Source organism: Etheostoma spectabile, chromosome 1 (genome assembly GCF_008692095.1).
Source record: "Etheostoma spectabile isolate EspeVRDwgs_2016 chromosome 1, UIUC_Espe_1.0, whole genome shotgun sequence".
NCBI lineage: Eukaryota > Metazoa > Chordata > Actinopteri > Perciformes > Percidae > Etheostoma > Etheostoma spectabile.
In genome coordinates, this window is record NC_045733.1 from 28488456 (window position 1) to 28499147 (window position 10692).

Sequence of the window (10692 nt, forward strand, 5' to 3'; positions counted from 1 at the left end):
ACTTTCAGACAGGTTGCTCACATCACATCTAAGTTGTCAAGCTCAGTTGGAGGCTGCGCAGTAACGCTCGGCCATCACCGGAAAAGTGTTTCTTTTTTCCTTTACTTCAAAGTCTGTGGCGTTGCTGTATCCTTTTGTTGCAATGTCTGTGTTTGTACGCCCACCACCCACACCAACCACCTGCTCACAGAACTTTGTGTAGCACAAGCATGCAGCACCTTATTCACTGGAAAAAAAATAATTGAACTCAAAACAAACAAAACAAATTAGTATCATACAGAACACTAAAAACACTAAAAAAGAAAAAAAAAGGAAAACAGAGACCACATACAGCTTCCTGTACAGAAGCACTTTACTACAGGATTCAGTAGGGAAAAATATGCCCCCTGTGTCGACGGAGGGCTTTTAATGTGAAACAGATGCGGGAAGTGAGTTAGCATTAACAGCAAACAGCAGTACCAGCAAATTATCTCGATAAATGGTGGCAGACCAGAAACAAATAACCTTAAAAATAGAATACCATTATTACAATAACAACAGTTTACATAAATACTTCAATTACAGTAAATAAGGGTAATGTAGTAATAAGGTAAATAAAGACTGCCCTACACTCTCAATGTTGAAACAGTTTCTTAAGAGATTACGATAACAGAATTTTTGAGGTTTCTGCACCTAGAAGCAGCACATGGACAAAGGTATATACATAAATAAATATTATAGATAAAACACTAAAATGCAAATATGAATAAGTGTACATAAAAAACAGGATATAATGTTGACATGTACATACGTTCAGCAGTGGCATGTAGCAGTAGAACAGAAACGTGATAGTGAGACAGGTTAGTCCCTGTTTGAACTCACATACGGTCCTGAAATGTCACCATCTTGGAAATTAAAACACAATATTGAAGCTTCATGTTCCTGTTGTCTTTCATGACACATTTCACTTATTGATTTCCTAAACTCTTCCTCCGGTTTTATCCCTGGAAATACCCATGAATCAATGTACTCAACTCCATCAGAGATGCTGGTTGTTAAAAATAGCTGGTTGTAGTAAAATAGCAATCCATATATAATCGTACATATACGTACATATATTTACAGCATGTATAGTATATATGTGTGTGCGTGCATGCGTGTGTGTGCGTGTGTGTTACTGCCGACTGTGCTGCCTTTACTGTCTGTTTGGACATGTAAACATCACACAGCCAGTAAGCCTGTTCCTCAAAGATAGTCCAAGTTACTACATTCGCTGAACAAACCTTAAGATGTTAATTTTTAACGCTGTTATCTTTGTTTAAATCCACACTTCACAACTTAATTAATAAAGTGGGTGTTGCACACGGAAAACAGATACACATCAAGGGACTAATATAACTGTAATTTATGACAGCGGGGGCTATGAGCACAGCCACTTAGGGGTGATGCATATGCAATCAATATGAAAACTATCCAAGAGTGCATGAAATTGGAAATAATGAGAGAGCATTCTACTACCTGTGCAATTAAATACATAAATGGAATTAATCTATTTATCAAAGTGAGAACAAGGATTGCATTAGGCCTATGTTCTGCTTGAAAGCAGAGTAATTTATTCTATTAATCCACCACACGGGACCATTGCAGATTATTTCAACATCCACTCAGTGCTGATGTCCTCCATTTGTCTATTGGTCCCTTTTGTAAAGGGACAAAAGCTTTGTGTTTTGCTTGTCACACATTCAGTATTGTTCAAATTAGTTTCTGGTCACTAGGTTGCTTTGTGGATACAGAGGTCTAAATTGTGAAATGAAAGATCGTGCAACAAAAGAAATACACTCAATACACTACAAATATCTTGGATCGGTCAGGAAAAGCAATTCCGAAACAGGAAAAAAAATGAATAAATGTGACAGTCAGTCGTATTGCTGTGTGGTCATAAATATTTATGCAAACACAACCTCTTCTTGATCAGATTTTGTTATCCAATTTAATCCCTTCATTAATACATTACAAATTCTTACAAATGGCTTATGTGACTCTTAGTGCATGAAATTGATTTACAGAGTAACATTTTCTGCAAATGACACAAAAAACGGTGGTCTCCAAAATGGTCTCCAAATTATTTTCACATTTTCATTTTCACCTCCTGAACATTTTCTCATAGTGTTATCCATTATTTGAATTATTAATAGTGACTGTGAGCAAAGCACAGACCAAGCATGAAGCTACTGTGGTGATGTAGTTGATGAAAGTATTGTTTCCTCTTTCATTCATTTTGGAACATGATGCCAAATCTAGATCAACTCTATATGGTGTGTGGTAGAAGAATTGTTAAAATGGTTATTGTGATCAAGCAGCCATCATGCTGTTGCTGCCAAGAAACCAAAATGATTTGGCCAAACAGTGGGCCTAAATACGGCATTCCTTGTTGCCCATGCCAAACCCGCCATCAATTATGTGTCAGAATAGACCCAATAGACTAAACATACTCTAAGTAAACATGAGTTCCATCTCCACCTAAAACTGTCACACACACTTGCCAAATCTGGCAGTGAAGTAAGGGTCAGAGCTGGGTCACAGATAAATCACACAACTGATTGGGCCGACAGTCGGCCAATGTTAGCCTGACCTGGCTGGCTACCTGGCAGGGTGGTGAGGCAAAATGATGATGTAAAAAGCACAAAAGTACTGTTTTTATCTCCCTCTCCTTTACAATTTCCTCACCTCAACTGATGAAAACACTAATTGTAGTTTTATTTTATATTTCTCAGCATGAAAGCAGCAGAGTTTAACCATAGAACAATCCATGCGTTAAGTAATGTTATCCGTCTGCAGCACCCAGAAATGGCTATGAAATGCTTTGTTTTTCTACTCGGGGTCGGAGAAGTTTGACTCTTCTCTCGCTCGTCTGCCTCTGAAGCAGATTCACTCTCATTTCCTCTCATTACCAAATCAGATTGTAAAAAACACCGCAGGGGCAGACGTTTCCTGTAGGGCCAGGGAGAAAAAAAATAACAATGATATAGAGAGGGAGAGAGAGAGTGAGAAAGAGAGAGACAGAGAGGGAGGTCAGACAGAATTCTCAGGCAGATTGGAGACAGAATTTGACAGAGGAATAGAGTAGTTATCGGTGGCTGGATGATCAGGATCTGCATCATCATTGGGAATAAATGATGTAAAGAGGACACTTAATAAGCAAGGAATAAACACCAGCACGCAGATAAGAGTCTGTAAATGGTGTCCCTTGTATTCAGCCGCGCAATTGGCTAGGGGCACTCAGTGCAGGAACGTGGACATGAATAAGTGGCAATTAAGGCGAGAGGATGAAGTCAGTGGGAATGAGAGAAGTATCAAAAGAGAGCGGACAGGGGAGGTGAGCAGTGAGCAGTCCCAAAACTTCACCCGGAGACCCTCCAGTGTGATGACAAGAAGGGAAGAGAGCAGGATGACCAACATCAGACGGACTACTCCTCACTGCCAAACCACTGTCTCCTCTCACACTTTCACTGTAGACGGCAGACAGTTTATGGTGAAGACGGAAACTGAGACGGAGAAAGCAGACTTGGTGTTGTAGCTGGCAGGATCCTCGACAGTAGGAAGCGTCTTATCTGGGACAGATGGAATCAAAAACAGAGCAGAAAAACTTACAGTTCAATTTATCAGTTACTAGATTTAGCCATTTTGGTGATGTGCATTTGTTGTAAAGATTCGAGTGGATGCTCAATTTAGTACCTGGGTTAGGAATAGTGTTAGTTTTACATGATCTCTAGACAAACAGAAAACAGCTCGTCAAGCAACACAGTTGAACATCCGATGTTATAACATAATACAACTTTCAAGTGTTTTCTCTGTAATACACATGAGCCTAAAATGCTTCCATTGACACAGTACAAATAGACAGTAAAACCTGATAGAAAGCAGGTTTGTGGCCCTCTTTCTAACAGTAGTAATCATCAACGTACTGTACTTACTTCTTCTGTGAGTTTCTACAGTAGTAGTAGTAGTGGTAGACTAGATTTCCTTGTAGATTTTCATTTTCTGTAGTTTCTGGCTTAAACTGTTTCCCCAACTGACTTCATTTATGCCCAGTCAGAAGCAGAATCACAAAGATTTCTCAGTACTTTAAAAGTAAATCAATCAGCGATGCTATATGCTACAATTTGTACCAAGGCTGTTGTTAGCTTTCAACACATGCATTATGTATGTAATATAAACATAGTAAAAGTGTGTTGATTTACTTTGTAATATTATCTGGTCTATTTTATTTGAACACGTTTAGGTCAGTAACAGAGCTTCATTTGTCTATGTAAATAGTCCAATTTTAGAATGTGTGGTATTTTATTTCATTTGAAGGAAGGAATGCTGGCAACACTTCACTTCATTAACTATCTGTAATGCGCAGGGATTAATACTATCTCATGCATGATTTAATGCAGGAACAATAAATTCATTAATGCATCAATTAAGGTAATTCAGTCATTATGATTTCTGATTTATAAATGATGTTCATGTCTTTGGTAAATCTGTAGTTAAAGTGTACAAATGTAGTGTTTTGATCAAGGTTAACTAAATTACTTCTCCATTACTTTATCGTGTTTGAGGCCCTTGAAATAAAGTGCTAACCTGATCCTTCTTTAACACTGATACTTAAAACGATTACCAGTGACATCAAATTAAAAGGTTTTAAGAATGAAATGAGTGGGTTGGCTAACTATCACAATATTTACACAAAGTACAGTATACTGCAGATGCATTTTTATAGTTGCTTTATCAACGACAACATAGGGCACTTAAACAGTAATGCCTGAGAACAACACTCACCCAACTGTACACCGGAAATTTCTCGAAAATTTATTTTTTAAATGAGGAGTCACAAAGATGATTGCTGCAAATGCCACCATTAATCATATCTTATTTATCAATGTTAAAGATAGACCAGGTCAGCACTTTATTTGAAGGGCCACAAAGATGATAAAGTAACAAAGTAATGTTTACTTACTATTGATTACAACACTATAAGTTCAGTGTTTCAGCCACATTAACTTTAATTTGAACCAATGACGAAGACATGAACATCATTAATAAATCAGAAATCATGATGACTGAAATTAATTATCATTAATTAACATATTATTCCGGTATCACGTCATGCACAAGATACTGTTAATCGATGTACATTACTGATAGTTAATGAAGAACAACATGAATATGTTAATGCTTTTTCTTGCATTAAGTCATGCGGATATTCATGATAATTCATGCACCATTATTTGGAAGCGTTACCGGAAGGCTGTTGCTCAGGACACTGGTGTGGTGTTTTGACATATAGATAATCCAGAGCTGTGGTGGGATTGTCAGAGCCTGTGGATAGTCTGACGTGATTGTGACTCAGGCACACACACACACGCACGCGCGCACACGCACACACGCACACACACTTAAACACAGCCTGAAGAGATAAAGTACAAACTCCACCGCCGTTGCCATTGTTACTGTCTTTAGCAGTTACCGCAGCAACTAATACACAAACAAACGTCTAGGCTTGTGTTTGCTCTCGCGCACATGTCCGTACCCCCTGCCCTAAGCCCTCCACTTACCCACATCACTCACACACACACACACACACACACACACACAGAAATCAAGAGAGAGAGAGAGAGAGAGAGAGAGAGAGAGAGAGAGAGAGAGAGAGAGAGACGGTGGTGTTGAATGACAGTGCTCTCCTGACCTTGGCACTTGGAGCTCGTCCAAGCGAGAGGCTGCTGGAGGTGTGGAAGCCTGAGGGGAGCAGCTAGGTGAAGGACAGGCAGCACTGTCAATGGTGGAGCTGCTCAGCTCTTCATTCTTCACCTCACAGTTCTCCTTCAGTAGAGGCAATCATCAAATAATTTTGACTCTACATTCACCCTCACACACACACACACGCCCGCTTGTTACCGCTGCCTCTCCATGACTTGCCGTGACACCACTGTTCTGTTGACGCTGCCATTCTGACAACTGAAACAAACGTTCACAGTTTGTGAGAGAAAGTGCTAGCCGCAGCTATTTCACTAAATTACACTCTTTGCTTGCTGAGTACCAATTAAAATGCCTGTCATACACTGTGCCCTTTACTGTGATTATGATGTCAGGATAGGAGGAATGTCTCATTATTTACACGATATTGAAAAACAATATGTGTGATATAGCAACCTTTATTTAAAAAGATGACGTTATCTTATCAGCCTGGTAATCACAGAAATTCTTTCTCTTAGAGAAGACCAATATTTGGAAACATTTTAACCCAAAAATGACAGCAAAATGTTTCAGTACTTTAAAGGTTTTACATATTTACTGCCAACTGCTTGACAAGGTATTCCACAGTAACTAGATTCATCTATATAAATGTCCTGAGAAACCGCTAGTTTCCCTTTGCTTTGGTTCAATATAAATAGTAAAAAATAAATGAAATAGTAGTATTAAAAGTAATACACCACAGTAAATGTTCTAAAGTGACTTTTGGAAGTAATTTGGAGTGAAGTCTTTGTTAAGAAGGCTCACGTTCAAATTTCATTGGACAGCACGTATAAGCTCAGTCTGTGGCGACTTGCCTCAGGATCCGGAGGGTTGTCGGTTCAACTCCCCGAGCGGACCATGTACTGGATGTGGACTGGAGGGGTGCCAGTTCACCTCCTGGGCACTGCCGAGGTGCATTTGAGCATGGCACCGAACCCCCAACTGCTCAGGGCGCCATCTGTGAGCCCCCTTCCTCTGACATCTCTTCATACATAATGCATGTGTATGGGTCCTATTTTTGTATTGGGTCTGTGTGGGTGAATATATATCAACAGAGTGAAAAAAAAAATAATAATAAGCTTGCTACATTATTATTATATTGTTTGGGATAGAAGTTGTCTTGCATGTAGGAGGTTTTGTGGGTCAATTCATTTGTAAGAATGCTAATTTGTTATACATTCATTGTAAATATTGGATGAGTGAATATAGTAAGTGTTCAGGGTGTAATATGATATTGTTATGTTATAGTTATTTACTACAAACAAATCAAGGATTTCTTTGTTCATAGTTTGGCAGTTCACTTTATTTTCACTATTTTCTTTTATGGTCTGTGTATTGTATTGATACATGTGGATAAAATTATAGGACTTTTAGTGTAACTAATTTCATTTGAGTTATATGTTATATCATAGCTAATTATAGTGGTATGTATGTTATTTTCTGTTACTGTAGAAACCACATGCAACGCAAGTGGGAACCTGCGCAGCCTTCCAGTGAAGTGCAAGAAACCTTTGACGCGTCTTCTCGTGTATTCTAACAGATCCACCACAGTGATCACAAACCCCAGAACCAATTACATTTATTAAGAGATATCATAAAGTCTTGTTCAAGGACAGCAAGAGCTGGGAGTAAACCATCAGCGACACGTTTAATGGCTGACAGGCTCTGCCAAATGACCTACAACCCCCGGTGACATTGACTTTTTTGATTACAACAAAGTCCGATGGAGCAAAATACACACAATCACAAACAATCAGGTAGGTTGGAATAAAGCCAAATCAAATTATTCAACTGTTTAGTTATTGTGTTTTTATCGTTTAATGTTTTATTAACACACCTTGTAGCTACAAAACCTTTTGGATGCTGACTCAAAATCAGTCCCTAATTGCAATTGCACTACACAACACTATAATGACGCAGCTGAATATTCACTGTGATGGATTACCAACCTCAAGCAAGTCCCTGCGCATTGATTTTCATGACATATGTACATAAGATGAACTGAAAATCAATGGCCGCCCGAGAGTTTAGAACGGATTTCTTTTGCGGCATGGATCATAGTTGCCTTTTCGTTTTCTTTGTGTATATGATGCACAATTGTGATTTATACCAGATACTGGTACTGTAAATTACACTTTCACAGCTGTTTCAATTATAAAGATAGGAAGCAGTAACTTGTATTTCCAAAATTCCCGCTGCCTATAAGGGAATGCCAGATGATGGGAAATCCATTTCAACGCTTTAGCTTTGGCAAACCGTTGGCAGCAATGTCAAATAGTCACAACTGATAATTAATGAGCTGAAACATGAAAACCTCCACTTTCAGCGATTACATAAGAATACAAGAACACATTTCCCAGGAATCAAGTTAGAGGATTTATGTTTTCCCAGTATCGTGAAGTTTGGAGTGAACTTTAGCCAGATACTGACTTTGCTCTCTCCTCCTTGTTCTTTACCTTGTTGCTCTTTGTCAGCGTGTCAGAATAATGAGGGCAAAAGAAATGCTGCGTTTGGGCCAGAGCAGGGACAGCCAGCTCAGTGCCCGCATGAATATTCAGTCCTGCATATGGCGCTGTGCATAAGGATCTGCATTCACTTAAAGGCACTAATTAGGATGCTAGATTAGAAAAGAATCGGCTGCGGTTGCTGTCAAAGAGCCCCTTCACTTTAGTTTTTCTTTGCTTGAAAGGAACAGGAAGGGCACGAGAGGGAGAAGGTGGATCTCCTCTGGAAGTGGATTAACTAAGTGTGGACTGACCTGTAAAAAAACACTGAGGAAGCTTTTATTTGGGATGGAGAGAGAATGCCATGTCACATCATGTCATGGATCACTGAGCTTAAAGCAGCGACTCTTTTTAAAGGGTAATACTGTTGTTTTTTAAGTTAGCGTCAACAGTTCAGGTTCACCTCTCCAAAGTTGGCATGGTTACAGATATCAGGGCTGTTTTTTTCCGGTTTCAGAGAATGCTCTTGATCAGGATGTAAAACAAAATGTATAGAGAGAAACAATCAACCCCCGTAAACATGGCAAATCTCTCTGTTGTGTCCTTCTTTCATTCATCAGAGTTTTCATTTCAGTCCAATTATAGAATGACAAAATCGCTTGGAATCTATTACAATGTAATATTCTCCTAACAAAACGATACACCAAATTACACGGTGAGAAGAGACTTAGATAATACAAATAGAATCACTATAAGCTTCAAACAGGGACATTTTCGCAAAAGTGTTTTGTAAACCCTGTTTGCATACAGAATGCAAATGTTAGCAACGTCAACTTTCACTAATGATGTCGCCTGCAAACAGGGCAGCTGCATTTGCAAGTCGTGCAGGGTTCTAGCATGCACTTGCATGGGTCACAAGTATGTCATTTGTTAAAATGGAAATTAGTTCAAGTTGAAAAATCACAGTTTGCATGTTGCAAATTTTGGAAAACAGGCCTCTGCATGCTGGTTAAATTCTCATGGTTCAAAATTCAGTTTGTAATACTGTAATACTGAAACAGGACGTTCATATACAGCCAAGCTATATCTCTAAGGACACTTTCAAATTTGACAAATGAATCAATCATATACAGAGGACTCTACTGCAAAAATGTCAGATAATGACGGCAATAAATGGTGTGTGTTTTAAAACAACATTGGTAGTCCACTTTGGTGATGCACTAACTCGCTTTAAGCAATTGTTTGACCCTTGTGTCTGCGCGGAGCTCAGTCCGTCCCACAAGTGCAGTAAGTACTCAGGTCAGGGATTGTAAATTCTTGACCACATCCTGACTCTGAGGTCGCCTCTTCCGCAGGAGCCAACCTGTCACGTCCATGGGAATGAGTTAAAGTTTTGTCCTGCTGTAAATATCTGGCAATGCACTAAATAGCTATTTGGTGGTTTGAGGCCATCTCTTCCCTTGCAGATATATCTATTTCCTGCTCAAACATGGGTAGTATCTGCAACCAAGACATTTTAAGCACTCTTGAGTCAAGGACTACATTCAGCACCGGACCAAATTTGTTCCTCTCCAGTTTTCCATTTTGAAACTTGGCAAAGAAGTTATGGCCACTTAATTGCTGTTTTTAATCTGTGTAACCGGTGTATACTGTGGAATTAATTATTAGTATTCTATACTACTAAATTACACATTGTGTTAACCTCTGTGATGTTAATAATGCAAATAAATGCGTGTTTCTGAAATATTGCTAAAGACTTGCTAAAAAGTGTCTGCGGTGACATTGTTAACAGACTTTTAAGACTCTTTTAATGTGTAAAACCACGGCGTTTGCATGCTGGTTTTTAGTTTCCACCCTTAATATCGCCAGATGGCATTTAGACTGAGTCACATTTTGGACTGTAAAAGTAAACAGGTCATGTATAAGATTAAGATTAATGTATCCTTTATCAGTCCCACAAGGGGAAATCACAATATACACTCTGTTGTTATAACACACAGGTCTGAATTACAAACATATGCTCAGTACCTATACATGCACTAAATGGACAGATGTCAGAGTGAGGGGGCTGCCCATGGAAAGGTGCCCCAAGCAGTTGGGGGTTTGGTGCCTTGCTCAAGAGCACCTTGGCAGTGCCCAGCTTTTCCTTTTAAAAGATCACATCCTTTGAACAGATTTTTAAAATCCAGATTTTATGTCTCCAAATGGCCAAACATCATGCCATTAATGCATATCCTGCTGCAAGAAATGACACTGATCACCCCCATATACTGAAGAAGTCCTTTTTTAGAAAAGCATAGCTCAGAAAATGGGGAGAAAAGGTACGAGCTACTGCATACACATCAGAATTCCTTTCCTTTGCGTTAGTAAAAAAAGAAAGGGTTGCATCAAGATTTATATTTAGCTTGGTCCAGTGTTAATTTGTAGTTCAACTTTAACAATACAATATGTACAATGTTAGGAACATACTCTTTTGGGAGACATGGACAGG

The 10692-nt window shown here is 39.0% G+C and overlaps 1 long non-coding RNA gene across 1 annotated transcript in view; it reads left to right on the top strand.

Moving 5' to 3' along the window:
- The first annotated feature begins 10215 nt into the window (after positions 1-10215).
- Positions 10216-10692, top strand: part of LOC116692494 (uncharacterized) — a 13304-nt gene continuing 12827 nt past the window's right edge. Inside the window, exon 1 of the long non-coding RNA XR_004332711.1 lies at positions 10216-10225. This is a non-coding gene — a long non-coding RNA (uncharacterized LOC116692494). The remainder of the gene's footprint in view (positions 10226-10692) is intronic.